The 20,974-nt window shown below is 44.5% G+C and overlaps 1 protein-coding gene across 2 annotated transcripts in view; it reads left to right on the forward strand.

The window, feature by feature from the left end:
- PRIMA1 (proline rich membrane anchor 1) overlaps positions 1 to 20,974 on the forward strand; it is a 74,424-nt gene that overhangs the window by 40,835 nt on the left and 12,615 nt on the right. The window lies entirely within an intron of this gene.

A 20,974-nucleotide genomic window follows, 5' to 3' on the forward strand; every position in this document is an offset into this window, starting at 1 on the left:
GTCCTGAGAATGATGAAAATCTGTGAAGTGCAGATTTGAATGGGAACTTCCTCCATAGTTTGGGTGTTGGGATATGTATCTGGGTTTTGGTCTGGCCCAGCTGTCATGTTCAGTTCTGGATCCAAGTCCTATTCAGATTTTCCCCAGAATTCAAAGGTGTTCAGATTTGAGGTTACTGTCCACCACTAATAATAATAACAATCGCTTAGACAGATACAGTACCCTACAACCCAAACCCTAAGATACTTCATTTGGGGCTCTTAAACTATCCCTAATTCAGGGTTCCAAATTGTCACCTTGAGACCCAAATGCAGAACTGGGTGTCCTAATTTAATTCCATGTACACACTGTGTGTAGCAATCACTTCAGTTGCTGCTAGTACAACCTCTCTCTACCATGCCAGCTGCCACTGGTACAGACTAGATCTAGTTGGAAAACAAAAAAAACACCCCCCGCCCACCTGAAAAAAATCATTTTTGTCTCATTTTCCAAGGAAAATGTGGAGTTTTTGGTGAAAAAATCAAAAGTTGAAAAATTTTGGCCAAAACCTTCTGGTTTAAAACCAAAAATTTAGATTCAGAAATGCCTTCATGGTGCCTCCCGCTCCTGCTTTTCTCTATGGGCTAGACTCCCAGGCTGGATTATGTTTCCCATGGTAAACCACAGTCTTCCCTCTTTATTTTTATTAATGGAGATATCCCATCTCCTAGAACTGGAAGGGACCTTGAAAGGTCATCAAGTCCAGCCCCCTGCCTTCACTAGGCAGGACCAAGTACTGATTTTTGCCCCAGATCCCTAAGTGGCCCCCTCAAGGATTGAACTCACAACCCTGGGTTTAGCAGGCTAATGCGCAAACCACTGAGCTATCACAGTTCCTCAGTGTAGTCACTGGCCATGGACATATGATCTGGCTGGGAGACCCAGCCCATAGAGAAGAATGGGAGCATGAAGCATTACAGCAGCATTTCTGAATGGGAATTTTTTGTTTTTTGGCTGAAAACTGAAAAAAAAGTTTTTATAGTTTTTGACAAAAGTAGAAGTTTTCTGCAGAAAGAAGATGCTTTTGTGAGATATTTCATTTAGTCAGAAACCCAACGTTCCATCAAAAACAGATGGAAAATCAGCCCAGGTACAGACATCTCAATGTTGGAACATTGTACATGTTTTAAGAGCATCCACAAAACCTATCCAGCGGATCAGGACAAGAAATGAAGAATAATGTAACCGCTTGCAGCCAATGGGAGGATTCAGAGGGCAGAATGAAATGTTCTGTAGCTAACTTACTTTATTAGTGAGTATACAGAAATCAACTTTTCTTTTTATAGTTTAGCCAAAACCTGTATTTTTTATCAATTTCAAGGACTTTTAAACTTCCAGCTTAAATAGCTGAACTGTTTTAAAATGAGAATTTGCAGAGGACTGGATGGCTAATGGAATTGATAATTGGTAAAAAGTTTTGCATCGTTCTAACTCAACCTCAATAGACTGAAAGCTATTAGTCTCTAATGACTGTTCAGTGGCTTCATGAGAAATGCATTGGTGGTCTCAGTCCAGTTCTAGTGGATAGGTGTCCATGTCACACAAACACCCATTGCATTGGGCTAGATAATGCTAAATATTCTGTTAATGGTTACTGGCAGAAACTCTGCGGTTGTAAAGTACACTCAAGGCAGAAGCAACTCCCTAGCTCTACATTCACCAAGCAAGGGATCTCTCTTCAGAGCAATTATCTTCTGCTGGCTGGGAGGGTGTAGAAAAGATGTTCACGGTACTGAGGGCTTGTCTACACATAGAGTGCTGTTCTGGTGCAGCCAAACCTCTGTAGTGCTTAGTGAAGGTGCTACCTACGTCAACTGGAGAGCTTCTCCATCAGTGTAGGTACTCCACCTCCCCGAGAGGCGGTAGCTATGTCAATGGGAGGCGGTAGCTATGTCAACGGGAGAAGCCCTCCCATCAACATAACACTATCTACACTGGGTTAGGTCAGTATAACTGCCTCACTCAGGGATGTGGATTTTCCATGCCCCGGAGGCCTGAGCAACAGTTATACTGACATAAGTGTAGACCAAGCCTGAGTTCAGAGCTGCTGCGTGCCTCCAGAAGGCTATGGGGCATCTTGTTGCAGGGAAGAACAATATAGCTACCAGTTAAAGACAACGTAAGCAGGAAGAACTGACAGGCGTTTTCACTTCTCTGAGCCAAATGCTAGTTTAGCTGCTGAGTCTTATATTGATGATTACATTATTGACAAACACTAAGCTGAGAACTGCTCAAAGTGGGGATGAATATCTATAAAAGAGAATATCATTAACTGAAATTGGGTTTTTTTCAGAGTAACTACAGCATTTGTCCTCCACAATGAATCCTTTCAGTAAAGTTATGTTGAATGGATGCCCTAGAGCTGTTGGCAATATTCCCAAAGAGTTGTTGCCTTGATCCTTTTTGAGGAATATTTATTGGTAAGCCCTAGGAAATAAGACAAAATATGACCTGAAGAGCTCTGTGGAGCTCGAAAGCTTGTCCCTTCCACCAACAGAAGTTGGTCCAGTAACAGATATTACTTTCAACATGGAGAATCATCTGTTATGATTAAACAGCTTGTTTTTTGGAAAGTCTGAGAAATCCCCATTTCCTGTTCCTGTTTGCATTACTCTCATCTGTCCAGAGAAAGATAGGAGAAACACAATATTTTGGGGTATGCAAAAGGAAGTTAAGGGAATGACCCTAGGTGGCTCTCTGAGGCAGGTTCCATTCTAATACGTTCTCTGTTCCTAGCAGTGTCTTTTCAGTCCGTAGTGACACTTTGTAAATGTGCTTTGTCTTGGTCTTTGTGTTATGAAAAGCATGCTACTTGCCTTTCAAAAACTGCTAGTCCCTCCAAACCTCCCTCCTCCCTCTATATCATTATTCATCTTCCGTTACTCTTCACTTGGCACCTTCTTTAACATAGACTCATAGACTCATAGACTTTAAGGTCAGAAGGGACCAGTATGATCATCTAGTCTGACCTCCCGCATGATGCAGGCACAAAAGCTGACCCACCCCCTTTCCCTTGACTCAGCTGTTGAAGTCCCCACACCCTGTGATTTAAAGACTTCAAATCGCAGAGAATCCTCCAGCTAGCGACCCCCGCCCCATGCTGCGGAGGAAGGCGAAAAACCTCCAGGGCCTCTGCCAATCTACCCTGGAGGAAAATTCCTTCCCGACCCCAAATATGGCGATCAGTAGAACCCCGAGCATGCAGGCAAGATTCTCCAGCCAGACCCTCATTGACCACTGATACTATTTACCAGCGATGGCACGCTGTTGATTAATTGACTAAAATCACGTTATCCCATCAAACCATTGCCTCCATAAACTTATCAAGCTTAATCTTAAAGCCAGAGAGGTCTTTTGCCCCCACTGTTTCCCTCGGAAGGCTGTTCCAAAATTTCACCCCTCTGATGGTTAGAAACCTTCGTCTAATTTCAAGCCTAAACTTCCCCACCGCCAGTTTATATCCATTCGTTCTCATGTCCACATTAGTACTGAGCTGAAATAATTCCTCTCCCTCCCTGGTATTTATCCCTCTGATATATTTAAAGAGAGCAATCATATCCCCCCTCAGCCTTCTTTTGGTTAGGGTAAACAAACCAAGCTCCTCGAGTCTCCTTTCATACGACAGGTTTTCCATTCCTCTGATCATCCTAGTGGCCCTTCTCTGAACCCGTTCCAGTTTGAGTTCATCCCTTTTAAACATGGGAGAGCAGAACTGCACACAGTACTCCAAATGAGGTCTCACCAGTGCCTTGTATAATGGAAGCAGCACCTCCTTATCCCTACTAGATATACCTCGCCTAATGCATCCCAAGACCGCATTGGCTTTTTTCACGGCCACGTCACATTGCCGACTCATAGTCATCCTGTGGTCAACCAGGACTCCGAGGTCTTTCTCCTCCTCCGTTACTTCCAACCGATGTGTCCCCAGCTTATAGCTAAAATTCTTGTTAGTCATCCCTAAATGCATCACCTTACACTTTTCACTATTAAATTTCATCCTATTTCTATTACTCCAGTTTACAAGGTCATCCAAGTCTCCCTGCAGAATATCCCGATCCTTCTCCGAATTGGCAATACCTCCCAACTTTGTGTCATCCGCAAACTTTATCAGCCCACTCCTACATTTGGTTCCGAGGTCAGTAATAAATAGATTAAATAAAATGGGACCCAAAACCGAACCTTGAGGAACTCCACTGGTGACCTCCCTCCAACCTGACAGTTCACCTTTCAGTATGACCTGCTGCAGTCTCACCCTATACCTGGAACTGAAGCGCACTTCTTGTGCACCAACCAATCTCATTCCCATACACACCTGTCTTCATGAAGACTTCCAACACTGGCGCAGTCTGCTTCCTTTCTCATTTGACCAATATATCCTATATTTCTGTGGCTAAATTAGATTGTGAATTTACTGGGGCATGAACCCCCTCTCTTCAGACAGAGGCACAGAAATCAGAACCACTCCAGTTCCAATCCTTGCTCTGACACTGACTTTCTCTGTAGACTTGGATGAGCGACAAGAGGCTATTGGTGCCCTAGGCTCTCTGAGCTGAATGGGAGTAGCTGTGGAGTGGAGAAGTTACCCTATGAGTTTCTAAGCAGTGCATGTCGGTGTGACCGCTACATGAGCGCTTTCCACTCCATGCCTGGCTGGTACAGAGGAAACCGTGGTTATGGCCCTCCCTCCTCATGCCAGTTCGGGCAGCTAGAGCCTGTACTGGTACTAAGAGAGAGCACGGCCTTTGTTCCCTGTCACAGTGTAGCTGATCCCTCTACAGTCAAGTTAGGAAAAGCAGAGGCTCCTTTTACTGTTTCTCCTTGTGCACCTGGGCTGGGATTCGGAACAATCTGGTCCTTAACATCTCAGTTTCCTCATCTGTAGAACAGGCATAAGAAAATTTACCTACTTCCCAGGGTTGTCATGGGGATGCATTACCTGATGCTTATTAAAGTATTTGAAGGGTACATGTGTCAAGTATTATTATAACTTCATAAGTTCTTTAAAATCTTGCACATGCTTATGGCACTCTAGCGTTCCTAGATTGTTAGCTCTTTGGCAGAGGGGTCATGTTTGTAAAACACCAGGAAGAGTAGAATCTTGGTCCTGATTGAGGCGTCTAGGCATTACGGCAATATAAATATGGGGCTTGGCTACACTTGCAGATGTAGAGCGCTGGGAGTTAAACCAGCCTTCGGAGACCGCAGCAGGGAAAGCACTGCTGTGTGTTTACACTGTCAGCTGCAAGTGCCCTGGCATGGCCACATTAGCAACTCTTGCAATCCACAAAGATCAGTGCATTGTGGTAGCTATCCCAGTGTGCAAATGGCTGCAGCGTGCTTTTCAAATGGGGGAGGAGGGTGGAGTGTGACAGGGAGTGTGTTGTGTGTATGTGGGGGGAGGGAGAGTGTGTTTTTGGGGGGCAGAGTGTGTGTCAGCATGCTGTCCTGTAAATTCAGAGAGCAGTAGACCCTCTCCCCCTCCCCCGCCTCTTTCTCACATACACTCACAGCAGCAACATTCCACAATAATGGTTTGCTTTGCCCTAGAGTAGATAAGCATGCCAGCTGTCAGAAACAGAGCTTTGAAAGGGGATATCCGCATGCCTGCAACCAAGTTCAAAACAATGACCAGAGTGGCCACTTGACGTCAGGGGATTATGGGACGTTTCCAGAAGCCAATCACAGTGCAGTAATGCAACACATTGTCCACACTGACACCCAGGTGTTTCACCCGGCGCACAGCAAGCTTTATGCGTCTTGTGGAGGTGGATTACCAGCTCTCCAGCTGCAGAGTCCAGGTGCTCTACGTGCCTTGCCAGTGTGGACACCCCAGAGTTAGGACACCCAGGACTGATTTAATGCACTCTAACTTGCAAGTGTAGCCAAGCCCATGGACCACTACTACTATTATACACTAATAAGTCTTGCCATTGTAACGCCGACAGACCCGGTTGTCGGCAGGCAGGATTGAACCTTTTAGCTAAGGCTGTAGAACAGACTCATTTAATTCTCTCGCTTTCTAAGTGGTCTGGGTACTACTAGATGGGACAGAACACCACACCCAGGAGGTGTGTGGGTTACACCATCACCATACATTCCTTGTTTTGTACAATTAGCACAAAATTAAAAAATTCTAGCTAGCCCATCAGTTACAGGGGAAAAAAAAGTCTACATAAAAAACATCCACAGCAATTTAACCTCTGATTCCTTAAAAGAAAAGCCTATTTGGCATGAGATCAGTCGCCACAGTGCAGCCCAATATGAATTAAAAATACAGATTTATATTTCCCTCAAAGTGTGAATAAGGGAAAAGTCAGTGGCAGACCCACTAGTGTCGCTGTGCCAGTGGACATTGTTCCAAGTAATCTTACTGCAAGGACCTTCTGGAAACTTGGGTTCACATTTGGTTGGGCCCACAAGTGAAGTGAGTTGTACAGCCTTCACCATCAATGGTTGCTATGTCATGTTTGTCTGTACCAGGCAGTTTGACATGGTTAGCAGTATTGGTGCTAAGAGGAAGCTGACAATGAAATAACAGGAATCAGATGGGTCTCAGGTGCAGTAAGAGTTAAAAGTTATTTGCAGGAAAGCTTGGACAGAGATTTATTTGCACAGCGCTTGGGTCTACTGTATTAGGCCTTGGCTACACTTACCAGCTAGTTCGACGGCTGGAAATCGAAGTTCTGGGTTCGACTTATCGCGTCTAGTCTGGACGCGATAAGTCGAACCCGGAAGTGCTTGCCGTCGACTGCGGTACTCCAGCTCGGCGAGAGGAGTACCGCGGAGTCGACGGGGGAGCCTGCCTGCCGCGTGTGGACCAAGGTAAGTTCGAACTAAGGTACTTCGACTTCAGCTACGTTATTCACGTAGCTGAAGTTGCGTACCTTAGTTCGAATTGGGGGGGTAGTGTAGACCAAGCCTTAGTCCCTCACTTTCATAAGAATCAAATTTAAAGCAGAAAAAAGAAGAAAAATCCTGTTGTATTGAGACTTAAATCTCATTTGGTGGTTTCAAAGGGCCAGATTCAATCAAACTCAGTCTGGTGTCTGCATGTTTCTGTGAGGAGAAGCGGGGGAGTGACCATTCTCAATGCAACAGTAACTCAACAACATTTTTACTGAATCTGGATCAAAACTGCATCCCTTGGTTTTGTTTTATTTTTAATGCTGGAAGTTCATGAGAGTATCAGCTTTAACTTTACAATTCACAACATACAATAGTGTATTAGTGTTTTTAATGTGAAAAATTATTTCCAGAGCCAAATCTGCATGTTGCTGTCTCACCCTTTTGGCTTCCATTAAAATCAGTGGAGTTACACCAGTATAACCAGTATATCTTCTTTGATGTAAGGAAGTTCCTCTGTTTTCATTTCTAATAGCAAAGTGTATCAATCAGCTTTAATGCTTAGAACACCAGCGAGATGTGCCAGACAAATTATATGCTTAAAAAGACATGCTAGATAAATTATATGCTTAGAAGGACATATATGCGACAGATTTCCAAAGGGGCAGCAAAACAGCCTCAAAAATTGTGAGTGCAGATTAGATTTCTTGCACATCGTTTTTCACAGCCTAGTTGTGCACTTGAGAAATTTATATTTGTGCATGCAAATAGTATTTGTGCATGCAAATTGTGATGTTCAACACCTAATGACTGGCTGTCAGTACTCTATTTGTATATGCACGTATTCTTGGCATGCACTGAGTACCAGGAGAGCTCACACACTGATGTGTCGTGCTTGTAATGAGGTTATATATTTTATGGCAGCACCCTCACATTTTAGACAAAAAGGACACCTCAGGAATGTTAAGTTGCTATTACTGTCTTTTTATTTTGTTGCTGACAGAGTGGTAGATAATTTTTTTTAATGAAAGATATTTATCATCTGAAATTATTCAATGGCACATTAAAATTATTTAAGAACTGGCCAAATTTAAGGACTGGCTCTTACGTACCAAGAGCGGCCATAACCTGTAACATCTTTCATTCAGGAATTTCTAAGAAATGTACAGAACACTAGTTTGAACTCAGAACAATACATGTAGTAGATGTTATTCTATGCGTTTTGCTGATGGGGAAACTGAGGCACAGAGCATTTACGTGACTAGCTAGTCACACAGCCAGTTATTATTAGTGATGTATTATAACAGCTGTACCAGCATATCTGAGAAAATGAACAGTTCAAATTCAAAAACATTTGTAGTTATTTTTCTAATATGTCTCTGTAAAGTACTGTCACTCCTTCCCTTTCCCTTGAATGGGTGCATCCTGTTTAATAACTGCCGATGGGTCAAGAAAAATCAGTAAATAGCTTAGGATGCAGGGAGAGGGAGAATGGACATCTGACCCTCCTGGAATTACTCAAATTGCTGGTTGAACTCAAGATAATTCAATGTGAGCTTGTTGTCTAAGCAGTACTATGTGCAGGAGCGGCTCCAGGCACCAACACAGCAAGCGCGTGCCTGGGGCGGCAAGCTGTGGGGGGCGGCCTGCCGGTCACTGTGAGGGCGGCAGGCAGGCGGCTTTTGGCGGCGCGCCTGCGGGAGGTCTGCTGGTCCCGCGGCTTCGGCGGCAATTCGGCGGACCTCCCGCAGGCATGACGCGTGACCAGCAGACCGCCCGCAGGAGCGCCACCAAAAGCCAGCTGCTTGCCATGCCTGGGGCGGCAAAAAACATAGAGCCGCCCCTGACAATGTGGCCCACATCCTCAATTGGTGTAAATCAATGTAATTTCAATGAACTCAGTGGAGCTATGCCCATTTAAATCAGCTGAGGATCTTGTTGTCTCTTAAACTCATTTCTACGTTCCCTTACAATGTAAGCACCTAGATCATAGTACAACAGTAAGATGGGAGGTGGAGAAAGGGGGGAAATAGACAGGTAAGGAGGATTAAATGTTGTTTGGTAAGTAAACAGATGAGATGAGGGAGGGAGGGTGATGCATTACATAATCCTATTTCTGTAACTCACTACTATGTCATTGTCTTACTATAAGAGGACTAAGATATTTATATAAAAATTAAAAAAAAATACTCCTGACTTCTTATGTAAAGTTAAGAGACAGCAGCTGTCTCCTGAGACATGAAGAGAATAGCCAACCTGAACATCCCAAGTCTCTGTGCCATTGGATGCTTCAGGTATTGGACTTTCTAGAAGATTATTTCAGATTATTTTTCTATGTGTGAAAAGTCTGTATTAAAAATCTACAGAACATCCTCACTCTCTGAGATGACCTTTCAGCAGCCCATTTTGCCCAAGGAAGTGACTTCTCGGGTCTGCTGGATTTGTGGTAGGATGAATAACTCTGTTCTCAATTGTATATTGAAGGGTTTGCGGACAAAAAATACTCTTGCTAAATCAGCAGGAAAAAACAGGCCCATATTGGTTAACAATTTCACATAACAGATGTTTTGCTCATTCTTGTAACTTTGCTAAGCTACAACAGTTACATATACGCTCCATAGCACAGGGGAAAGATACTGTAAATACTTACATATGCATTTCCTTAAATAACTGGCACATTCACCTTCAAATCACATTCTAATAGAGGAAAACACTATGTTGAAATAAAGTGACTGGTCAGATTTAAAATGACAAACAAGAAAATTCATAAATTAGGTATTCCAGAGGGTCTAATATCCAACATATGACATTAAATACCTTGCATGCTGCAGTACCCAGGCCTAACAGGGTGGCTTCAGGATGTACTAAATAATCAAGGGAACGTTGAACTGCCTTTCTACATGTAGCTAAATGAACCAGTGGTACTCACAGGAAAAACACTGCTTATTATGGGTTGGACTGAGTAAATGACATAGACTGGGGGCAGCACGTATTCTCTTGGTAGAGGGAGAATGTATTCTAAAGTGCAATGGAAAAAATATGTATCATCTATTAGAATAGCTTTTAGTAGGTTGATGAGAGGGTTAAAATTAATCAACAATATGGCCAATGCAGGAATATCATTAGTCAAGATGTGGAAAAAGCTCAAGCTAACTCATCTAGCTAGAAGACTGGGACATAGGACTGTGATGATGGAGATTGTGTAAGCAAAAGACAAACCCTTTATGAAAGCAGCTTCAATATACATTGCCACCCAGAACCCCATTTCCAGGACCCAAAGCCAGGTCCCTCCAACGTGGAAAGGAATCAGCCCATAGAAAATGCAGTTCCTCAAGGAGTAGTGCTTTGACTCAGAGATGAATTTGGCAGGAAAAGGAAGTGGAAAAGGAATTTGGAAGGATTTCGAAGTGGCCAGAAAATCAAAAAAACAGTAAGTCCTAGAAAACATATTATAGCCTGAGTACCTCAAGTTTTCCCACACAAAGTTCATCTATAATTTTATGGTCATCATAAATGGATTGGCTGAGTGCTCTGCTATCTTTAATCACAGCACAAAGGCCAATGCATGTGTTGCTTGGCTTGTATTTCTAAGCACACCACTATGGATTTAGTCTCCTCTTGCCACCTGGGAGTGAGGTTTGTGATGGACCCACTGATCACATACTAAATATTCTGAACAACTGGTCTTACTCTCGGCATGAAACCTCATGCAGTGTCATTTTTACCTGTGAAGAAGTGTAAGAAAGACAAGGTAATTTTGGTAATATCTTTTATTGGACCAACTTCTACTGGCAGAAGGGACAAGCTTTCAAGCTACTCAGAGCTCTTCCCCAGGTCACTTGTTGTTGTGTTATTTCATTTTGACCAAAATTTAATGAACCTGAATGTAACCAAATTGAGTTAAAATTGAGTATTGTCTAAAAAGAAAATTATCCTTACTTCCAGCAATCCATGAAATTTGGCTATTAAAACACGTTGGACCCACATCTTTGCTAACCCAACCTAAGTTTATCATATTTCACATGCAGACACATTAATTCCACTGTGAATAAGAGTGGTGGAATCCAACCCTTAATTTACATAAAATCTGTGTGTGAGGGGGATTGGATATCTCAGGGCATTGGGTAATGGTATAAATACCTTTTAGCTCTAAGTTGCAAGTTCAGGTCCAGCCTGTGGGCTCTACTGTGCAATGACTTCCATGTGATTACTTGCGAGAGTAAGTGTTGCATAACCAAGCACTAAAGGCCTAATCCAAATCCCACTGGACTCAATAAGACCATTTCATTGACTTCAATGGCACAACGGGATCTTAGTCTGCACAAACTGAAAGTTGGTGCCATCTGACAGCTGTTTAATGGTCTATGTGACCTGAGTTTGGTAGTCCTGGTAGATAAGTGACTGTCTCATCAAAAATCACTGTTAGCAGTTTCATTGAACAGATTAAGGATTGAATGGGCATAGCAAATGAAAAATCCTTTCACCCCCACAGATGGTAGAGTTTGAAGCACATCAGCAGTCCTGTGTGGGAAAGTTGGCTCTGCTGCTGCCCGCACAGTATCTGTTCTGTGGATCAGCACTGGACTCTGTCCTCCAGGGCTGTCAGTCTGGAATTTGTATAAACACTTCATTTGTGCATAGCTATTAAGGGGGGGAGGGGGAGTAGGCTCCATCTTCTATTTGTCTCCTTTACGATTACACAAACTTACACAAACATGCGGATGAGAAGAAAGAGTGCTGCCATAAAAAGGAAAATGTCACTTTTTTTCCCCCATAACCCAGAATGACAGAAAATTACAGAAAGCCTTTCTTGGTTTCTGTAACATCAGAGGAATGCCCCACATATCGCACAATTGATTTTTCATTAAAATGTTGTTCAGTCGTTGACTTTTAATTTACAGCATATTGACTGAGAAGCCAATAGAAATCTATAGACCATTATGGTCAGTTCTGTGGCTCATTAACTATGTGCCATGAGCACTAAAGAATATGACATTTTTCACTGTACTGTGCAGTTGTACATTAGATGAGGATATAGGAATGTGTAGAACTCTGTGTCAACCCAGCATCCTTATAAAAAAATGCTGCAGGACTCGATGGTACTTGGCCCAAATGCAGAAGGACCAATACTATAAGATTAGGACGTGATGCTCAACTTAAGCTAGTTCTATGCTGGTGTAACTATGTTGACTTCACTGGAATCACAGTAGATTCCACTTATTATGAATGCCGCAGTTGCCAGCAAAAAGTTGCCATTATCCAGCAGCTGCCGATAAGCAGAAGGCAAGTTTGTGGGGCTGCAGCCAGGAAAGGAAATGCTGAGACATGGCTTCTCTGCGCCTCACAAACCTGCCTGCAGTCAAGCAGCAGTGGGGAGTGGGGCCGCAGCCCAGATGCCAGGGCTTTCCCCAGGGAGGGGAGGCGGTGGGCAGGGGGGGCAGTAGGGGAGCGGGAGCCTGCAGAGCTGCTTGGCACCACTCCCTACAGGCTGGGAGGGGAGACTGTGGGCAGGGCAGCAGTGAGAAGAGGTACCGTGCAGCTCCATGAGCACCCCTGCTTGCCATGGAAAGCCCTGGCATCCCATCTGCAGCCCTGACTGCAGCATCCCTTCCCAGCCTGTGGAGTTGAGACTCCAGCTGGGGCTCCCCCATTAGGCGGTGATATGAGCGAACCAGACCCTTACCTCCTGTGTGGTCCCCAGGCGCAGAAAATTTGCAGAGTTGCAGCGACAGAAGGAAGCTCTGCCAAGTGTTCATGTTCCAGTGCTTCCTTCCCTGGCTGGAGCCCTGCAAACTTGCCTGCAGCTGAGGCCTTTTTTCTAAAGAAAAGTTCTCAATAAGCCACATGCCGATGCCAGTATCAAAATCCCATGAAAATTAAGGACAATGAAATGGGATTGGGTCCCAGCAAAATGTTGCTATTACTCAGAAGTTGTTAATATCAGGGTTGCTATTAACTAGTATCCACTGTATTCCCAATTTGCACCTGTGTAGTTAAGTGGAGACTCAGGATCATAGTAATGTTTTGAGGATAATAGGTAGTGTTGCCAACTCTCATAATTTTACCTGAGGACCACAAATGGTGTTTTTCTTAAAGCCCCAGCTCCTGGAGTCATGTTAATACATGGGAACAGTGGCTTGCTTTCTTTTTTTAAAGTAAGTTTGTAGCCCTCATGATTGTGGATAAAACCTTGAAATCATGACATGAGTGTACCCTAAAGACTCCAAAATCGGAAGGCAAATAAGAACCCAATATGTTATTTTTGTAATAATCTCATTTTAAGCCAATCTCAGGCATTTTGGGGGCTCGATGATTTTTGAACACTTGAGGTTGAGAGTACTGGCACAGCTGAGTGCCTGACATACACTCAGCACAGTTTGTAGGAAGAGCCAAGATGGCGTTTAACCTGATCTTTCCCTGATGCTGGGTTCAGTCCAGTCCCTGGTATGATTACAGCAGACTCAGAGCTACTCTTCATTACAGGCAGGATCCTGCTCCAGCAGTCACTGGATCTGATCGCTGAGATGCTGGGGTACCCTAGACATACTTTATTTCTCCCAGGAATACTCCTTGACATGGGAAGAGCATGACACAGAATAATGACTTTGGTTCTCCACCACCCAGGGATTCCCCTTAAACAAAGGAATCTTGAGAGAGCCACTTAAGCCGGTTTAATAGCTGGGGTTTTTGCCACTGAAGAGGTACAGAACATCTGGAATGGAGCCAGTGGGGCCTGATTTCTCAAGGGCCTGAGTAACTGCAGCTCCCACTGGTTTCAACTCAAGATGTGGATGCTTAGAACGTCTGAAAATCAGGACCACACTGTAGAATACCATGGGCCTGAATTTCTTCTCAGTGATGCTGCTTTTACATCTGCGCAGCTCTGTTGACTACAGTGAGGTCCTGTGCTTTTTACAAGGGCAGGAATACAGTCATATTTGCAAGGACACTAGGATCCTCTTAATTTACACATATCCCAGTTTAAACCAAAATGTGCTGATAAAGAGCCCAATGGCATTGTTTAGGGACAGTCCCTAGGAATGGGTGGTAAGGAGCCGCACTACCCAAAGGGGAACACAGCCTCTGCAGGCCTACTGTTACAGCCCTTTATAGGACCAACTTACTATACTCCCCCCTACGCTGCTGACCGGTTATACTGGCCAGTGCATAAGGTGTGTGAAGCCAGAGTGTCACCTCATGCCCACTGTTCCTTTGGGAGCACCAAGAGAAAAGGAGCCCATGTGATCCCCAAAGCACAAAGGCTGCAATTCTGCCTGGCCATTATATGGGTTGTGGAATTATGATGATTTGGAACCCACAACAACCATCAAATTGTACAGTAGCTACCTATGTAGCCACATGATCTTATTTTTGTTACCACATCTTCCTTCCCCTCTACAGTATGTACTCCTAACTATTTTACAGTGTGACTCTATTGCTAGCAGCTGATAGTTCTCTCCTCAGGAGCGATCCTGGACAAGACGAATAGACGTGCTGTATTGGCAGAATTGTGGGTGGAGGGAGCTTGAGTGTGCTAACATTTGCCATGATTCTCCATACACTTATATCACTCCATTGCGTTACATATATTTATTCCCGATTTACATTGGTATATGCAACTGGAGAATCAGCTCCATTTTGTCTGGCTCTGAAGAGCAGGGTATTAAATATCCATGTCAAAAAGCATTTGTGGAGCTTCACTGTCCTTATAATATCACACAACAGCCACACTTCACGCTAAATCCCTGTGATGGGGTAAAGTGCTAACAAAAGGAGTAAAGACTCTGGAACCAACTGTGTGTTAGCCAGAAAAAAGGCAAGAATGGAAAAAAGGTCATTTCCCATTCTGGGCCTTTGCCTAATCATGTGAAGTGGCTCAGATAGGGATAATGGAGTTCCTCTCTTTGATGTCTGCTTTTTGAGTCAGCGGTATGAAGGATGGCCATTTTCTTAGGAAACAATAACAGAAAGCTAAGCCCAGCTTGCTGTTCATTAGCTGTGACATGAAGAACCCTGTGCCCCTCCCCAAACAGCATCATGATTGAGTGCAGCCAAATTCTTCCACACACATTGTCTACTATGCTTGTCTATAAACATTTTAAGTGGGTTTAGTGCTGTTGAAAAATGAAGTCTGAAATCCCTTAAAGACTGAAGCTCTCTCCAATCACAGAAACAGCACAGCAGATTATAAATTCTTTGGATCCACGACTGTTTTTGTTATGTGTTAGTACAGTGCTTAGCACACTGGCGCTCCTAGATGCTACACTATACAAATAAGTAATAATAAAATAATAAATAAACAATAATAATAATTAATAATAAAGGGCACTGGAACTGCAGGGTTCACCACACTACCCCTTGCCAAAGTGTTTTATTTCTGATCTGAAATAAACAACTCTGTATGTGAGATGGAAGCAAAATCTCCGTGTTTATTCAGTCCTCTGCCTTTCTGCTCAGGCTGTCAGGAAGGGTCTAAGTAGAGAGAAAAGGTGTGAAGTAGACGTATAAGCACTGAAAAGGCAACTCATTTATACAAACTCCCAAACAACTGCCAGCCCCAAACTCTGGATACTCACCTGGGCTTGATTCAGGTCAGTAGCCTAGAAGTTCACAGATTGTCCATCTGTTAATCCTTCAAAATCCCAATAATCTTTCTACACTACAGGCTACATTTTGCACTCAGTTACAGTGATGTAAATCCACAGGTACACCACTGGCTCCAAAGGAGTTACTCCAGATTTACACCAGACTAGGTGAGAGCAGATTCTAGATTCATGGCAGGGCCGGCTCCAGGCACCAGCATAGCAAGCAGGTGCTTGGGGCGGCCAACGGAAAGGGGTAGCACGTCCGACTCTTTGGCAGCAATTCGGCGGCGGGTCTTTCAGTCCCTCTTGGAGCTGAGCACGGCTTTTTTTTTTTGGGCCGCTTGGGGCAGCAAAAACACTGGAGCTGGCCCTGATTCATGGGCCCAGTTCTCTTCCCATACTGATGTAAATGAGAAGTAACTCATTTATATCAGATTGCCTAGGGAGGTTGTGGAAGCTCCTTCACTGGAGGTTTTCAAAAGGAGGCTGGATAGCCATCTGTCTTGGATGGTTTAGACACAACAAATCCTGCATCTTGGAAGGGGTTAGGCTAGATGACCCTTACGGTCCCTTCTAACCCTATGGTTCTATGATTCTAACTCCATGGAAGTCAATGGAGTTCCACTGTTATAAAGCTAGTATAAGAGTGAGTTTGCTCCCAAAATGCCAAGTATTCCTCCTGGTCAGAAACGTTGACTTATTTAACAAGCTTAAATTCTCTCCTTCCATGTTTTTGTTTTTAGTTTCCTTGCAGATTGGCACTGGTTTGTACTAAGTCCTTCCTGAAGAAAACTATTGACTTCAGTGGGAATTTGTGCTTGAAGAAGGACTGAGTAAACCCTGAATAAGGGCTTTACTGTCGTAGTGTTGCCATCAGTCCTTTATGGCCATGGGACTATAGAATGAGCCTGCCCCTGTAGACAGCACTGGGATGGCAGCAGTTGGGGAAGGCAGAGTGTTACACTTTTTAAGATGCAGCAAGGTCTGATCTTTAGCTCATTCCTAACTGAGATTGTGGAAGCATTATACCATAGGCAGGCATAGTGCCTCCAGACAATGCCATCTGGTCACTGTACTTTGTTCCCATTCCCAGCACAACTGTGATCCTTGAGGTACAATTTAGCTCTGTATTTCTTAGAGATGTAGGCCTCTGGATGCACATATGTAACTCCCGTGGCATTCCATTGCCCACTGAGAAGGGACCAGGCCCTGGGAAACGTAGGCAATAAGTTGATTGATGCGTTTGGTCCATAAAGAGGAGCAAAGGTCCAGAACTTAAATACTAATGACTATTTTCTGTACAGAGTGACCACAAGTCCCTGTAGTTTCCGCCCTTTCAAAAATAAAAATAAATCACTTTTTTGAAAAAGAAAAGAACAACAAAGTGCTAATCCCACTTATAAATAGCCTTTACTGTGCTTACTTTCACTGAGCAGAAAAAACCTGTTCTCAAAGCTTGTACAACCTACATTTTCATGTGCCCCACCCACATAAATCCAAGAAATGAGCAAAGCACTAATTAATACTGATAAGTTGTAATGGTCTGTGTAATGCTTATTTTTCAGATTTAATTAGTAAATGTTTGTAAAGCACTTTGAAGATGAAAAGCACTGTATAATTACTAAATAATAAATAACAGTAGCAGTCGTTCAATCTGCACTGCGGGAGGGAAGGGGCTGGAAAATGTTATCGGAACAGAATGAGAAGGGTTCTCATTTTTGGCTTCTAGCCACATTTTTGCATTTGCATTCTAATGCATAATGTAATGGAGTTTCCATATTACTGACACGTATGAGGCAAATGCAAAATTGTCAGTACCTTCAAGTTGGCGTGTGTGTGTGCACCTATTGTTGTGCATACAACTTACTGATTGCACCCACACAACCTATGTTTGCCTGCAGAGATCAGGGAGTTAGGAACCTGCTATGGCTGTGTGGGTATGTGTAACAGGGTGGTCTGCCCTTCAAGGGCCAGGAAGTCTGGGGCCAGCCATCCCTGTTCAGTTATCAACCCCAGCTTAGAAGAGGTCAGGTGATCCCTATTAAGGGCTACAAGACCCCAGTGAGCAGAGCTGCAGGAGAGAGATGGGTTCTAGCAGTATACCCTGGAGCAGGGCTGATGTCTCCTCCTTCCAGCACTGAGATAAGCAAGGGGGAAAGCCTCTGGGAGCTGTAGCACAGGATTGGCAGAGGAACTGCTTTTATTTTGATGTTTTGACTAAGTTTTTCTGATTTAATGTTGATAAATGCAAAGTAATGCACATTGGAAAGCATAATCCCAACTATACATATAAAATGATGGGGTCTAAATTAGCTGTTACCGCTCAAGCAGGGGCAGATTAACAAATTTGCCGCCCCCCTGCCAGCTCACCTCCGCTCCCCCGCGGCAAGCCGGGAAGGAAGGGAGGAGAAGGGGAGTTGTGGCGTGCTCGAGGGATGGCGGCAGTGGAGCAGGGGTTAGCTGGGGCAGGGAGTGGCTCCCTCTCCCCCCCCCCCCAAAAGTTGGTCCCCGTGGGCGCCAGCCCCGGCTCACCTCCGCTATCCCCCAAATGCGCCGCTACTCACTTCTCCTCCCTCCCTCCCAGCACTTTCACGCAGCAAGCCTGGGACGGAGGGGGGAGAAGGGGAGTTGCGGTGCACTCGGGGCATGGCGGCGGCAGTGGAGCAGAGGTGAGCTGGGGCAGGCCGGGGAGCAGTTCCCGGCCCCCCATTACTCCCCGCGCCCGCAGGCCCTAGCTCACCTCTGCTCCGCCTCCTCCGAGCACGCTGCAACTCGCTTCTCCCTCCCTCCCAGCGCAGCAAGCCTGGGAGGGAGGTGAAAGGAGGGAAGCGCAGCGCGCCTGGGGGAGGAAGCGGGCCGGGGATTTGGGGAAGGGGTGGAGTTGGGGAGGGGGCAAGAGCAAATTTGCCGGCCTAGGCCTAGGCCTTGTTGGCCTAGGCGATAATACGCCGCTGCACTCAAGAAAGAGATCTTGGAGTCATTGTGGATGGTTCTCTGAAAACATCCACTCAATGTTCAGCGACAGTCAAAAAAGCTAACAGAATGCTGGGAATAATTAATAAAGGGATAGATAATAAGACAGAAAATATCATGTTGCCGCTATATAAATCCATGGTATGCCCACATCTTGAATACTGCATGCAGATGTGGTCGCCCCATCTCAAAAAAGATATATTGGAATTGGAAAAGGTTCAGAAAAGGACAACAAAAATGATTAGGGTTATGGAACGGCTTCCGTAAGAGGAGAGGTTAATAAGACTGGGACTTTTCAGCTTGGAAAAAAGACAGCTAAGGGGAGATATGACTGAGGTCTATAAAATCATGACTAGTGTAGAGAAAGTAGATAAGGAAGTGTTGTTTACTACGTCTCATAACACAAGAACTAGGGGGCACCAAATTAAATTAATAGGCAGCAGGTTTAAAACAAATAATAGGAAGATATCAGAGGGGTAGCCATGTTAGTCTGGATCTGTAAAAAGCAACAGAGGGGTGCTGTGGCACCTTTAAGACTAACAGATAATTAAAGGAAAAACACAACGCACTGTCAACCTGTGGAATTCCTTGCCAGGGGATGTTGTGAAGGCCAAGACCATAACAGAAAAAGTTCAAAAAAGAACTAGATAAATTCATGGAGGATAGGTCCATCAATGGCTATTAGCCAGGATGGGCAGGAATGGTGTCCCTAGCCTCTGTTTGCCAGAAGCTGAGAATGAGCGACAGGGGATGGATCACTTGATGATTACCTGTTCTGTTAATTCCCTCTGGGGCACCTGCAGGGCCGGCTCCAGGCACCAGCTAAGGAAGCAGGTGCTTGGGGCGGCCAATACCAAGGGGCAGCAGGTCTGGGTCTTCGGCGGCAATTCAGCAGCGGGTCCCTCAGTCCCTCTCGGAGCAAAGGACCTGCCACCAAAATGCCGCCGAAGAGTGGAGTGACGCGATCGCACTGCTGCTGCTTTTTTTTTTTTTTTTTTTGCAGCTTGGGGCGGCAGAAAACCTGGAGCCAGCCCTGGGCACCTGGCACTGTCCACTGTCGGAAGACAGGATACTGGGCTAGATGGACCTTTGATCTGACCCAGTATGGCCATTCTTATGTTCTTATATTTGAAGAATCAAACTGTGTCCAGAAACAGTCTTAGGCATGGCAATGAGGCCTTCCTGGGCTGGGGAGACTGGCCACTAGTCCTGCCCAGTGCAAAACAGTGAGCACACACACTCAGAATCTGGGTTTGGGCTTGTTTTCTCATAAAGCCTCTTCCACCACTACATGCACACCATGGCTCCAACTTTAGTGAGCCCCGCTGTCAATTCTGCCTCCAGTATTGCAGATAAAACACCCAATTTGTGCTTGTCTGCCCCAGGGGATCTTGCACAGGGAGAACACCAAAAACTCTTTTCTGGTACCACTCCTGTTCAACATGTATGCAAGACTATTAGGGGAGATGGTGCCTTCAGTATGCAGATGTCAGCCAGCTCTACATCTCTAGTCCGTAAGATCCAGATAGTGCAGTTAAGTGATTCATCCAACATCTGGCTGAGATTAGGGAGCGGATGAGGCCTAGGTAGTTGAGACTCAGCTTCATTAAGACAGAAGATGTTACAGGGAGTTTTCTTCATGACATTCTTGCTCCAGTCAGACTTGCCACAAGCTATATTGCACCAGCATGAATGAAAACCCTCATTGCTAATTAATAGTTGAAGAAACTGGCAGAGTAAAGGATTTGAGAAGGAAGGATGAGCTTGTGGTTAAGGCATGGCACTGAGACTCAGAAGATTTGGGTGGAATTCTTTGCTTTACCACACGTTTCCTATCTACCCTGGGACAAGTACCTTAATCTCTCTGTCCCTTCTTTGTTAAATGTGGGACAACAATTTCCCCCATTCTTGGTCCGTGTTGTCTATTTGAATTGTCTCAGCTTTTTAGGGCAGGATCTGTCTTTTATGTCAAGTGCCTACCACATTGGGGTCCTGATGTCAGTTAGGTTATCCAGGTGCTACCATACAGCGATAATAATGACTTGCCCATAGTCACATCAGAAGTCTACAGCAGAACTGGGAATAGAATCCAGATCTCCTGTGCCCTAGTCACAAGATCATCTTTCTTCCCAGTAATGGGTGGTTGTTTTGCCCAGTCTTTTCCAAAAGGATAAATAAAATTGCAGTGTGGGATCCCTTTAGCTTTCAGTGTTGTTTGTGAGGCTTACATTTCATTTCTGTTCCAGAGAGGCTGCCCTTCCTTAGGCACATAGTATAGCATAATTCACTGCTCCAGCTTATTTCATTCAGATTCCCTTAGCAGAGAATTCTGATTTCTTTATTTAGTGGCTTTTTACCATGTGGGAACGGTCAACAAACTGAGTTCATTTTTTACCTTAGGCCCATTCAGTTATTCTCTACTGTCAAAAAAATCTATCAAAGATGTGTTCTGCACTGGAAACAACTAAGGGATAATGCTGTATATCAAATCTCTCTAGTCAGAAATTACTTTCTACGTTCTCTTTAGAGGGTTT

Source organism: Trachemys scripta, chromosome 4 (genome assembly GCF_013100865.1).
Source record: "Trachemys scripta elegans isolate TJP31775 chromosome 4, CAS_Tse_1.0, whole genome shotgun sequence".
NCBI classification, from domain to species: domain Eukaryota; kingdom Metazoa; phylum Chordata; order Testudines; family Emydidae; genus Trachemys; species Trachemys scripta.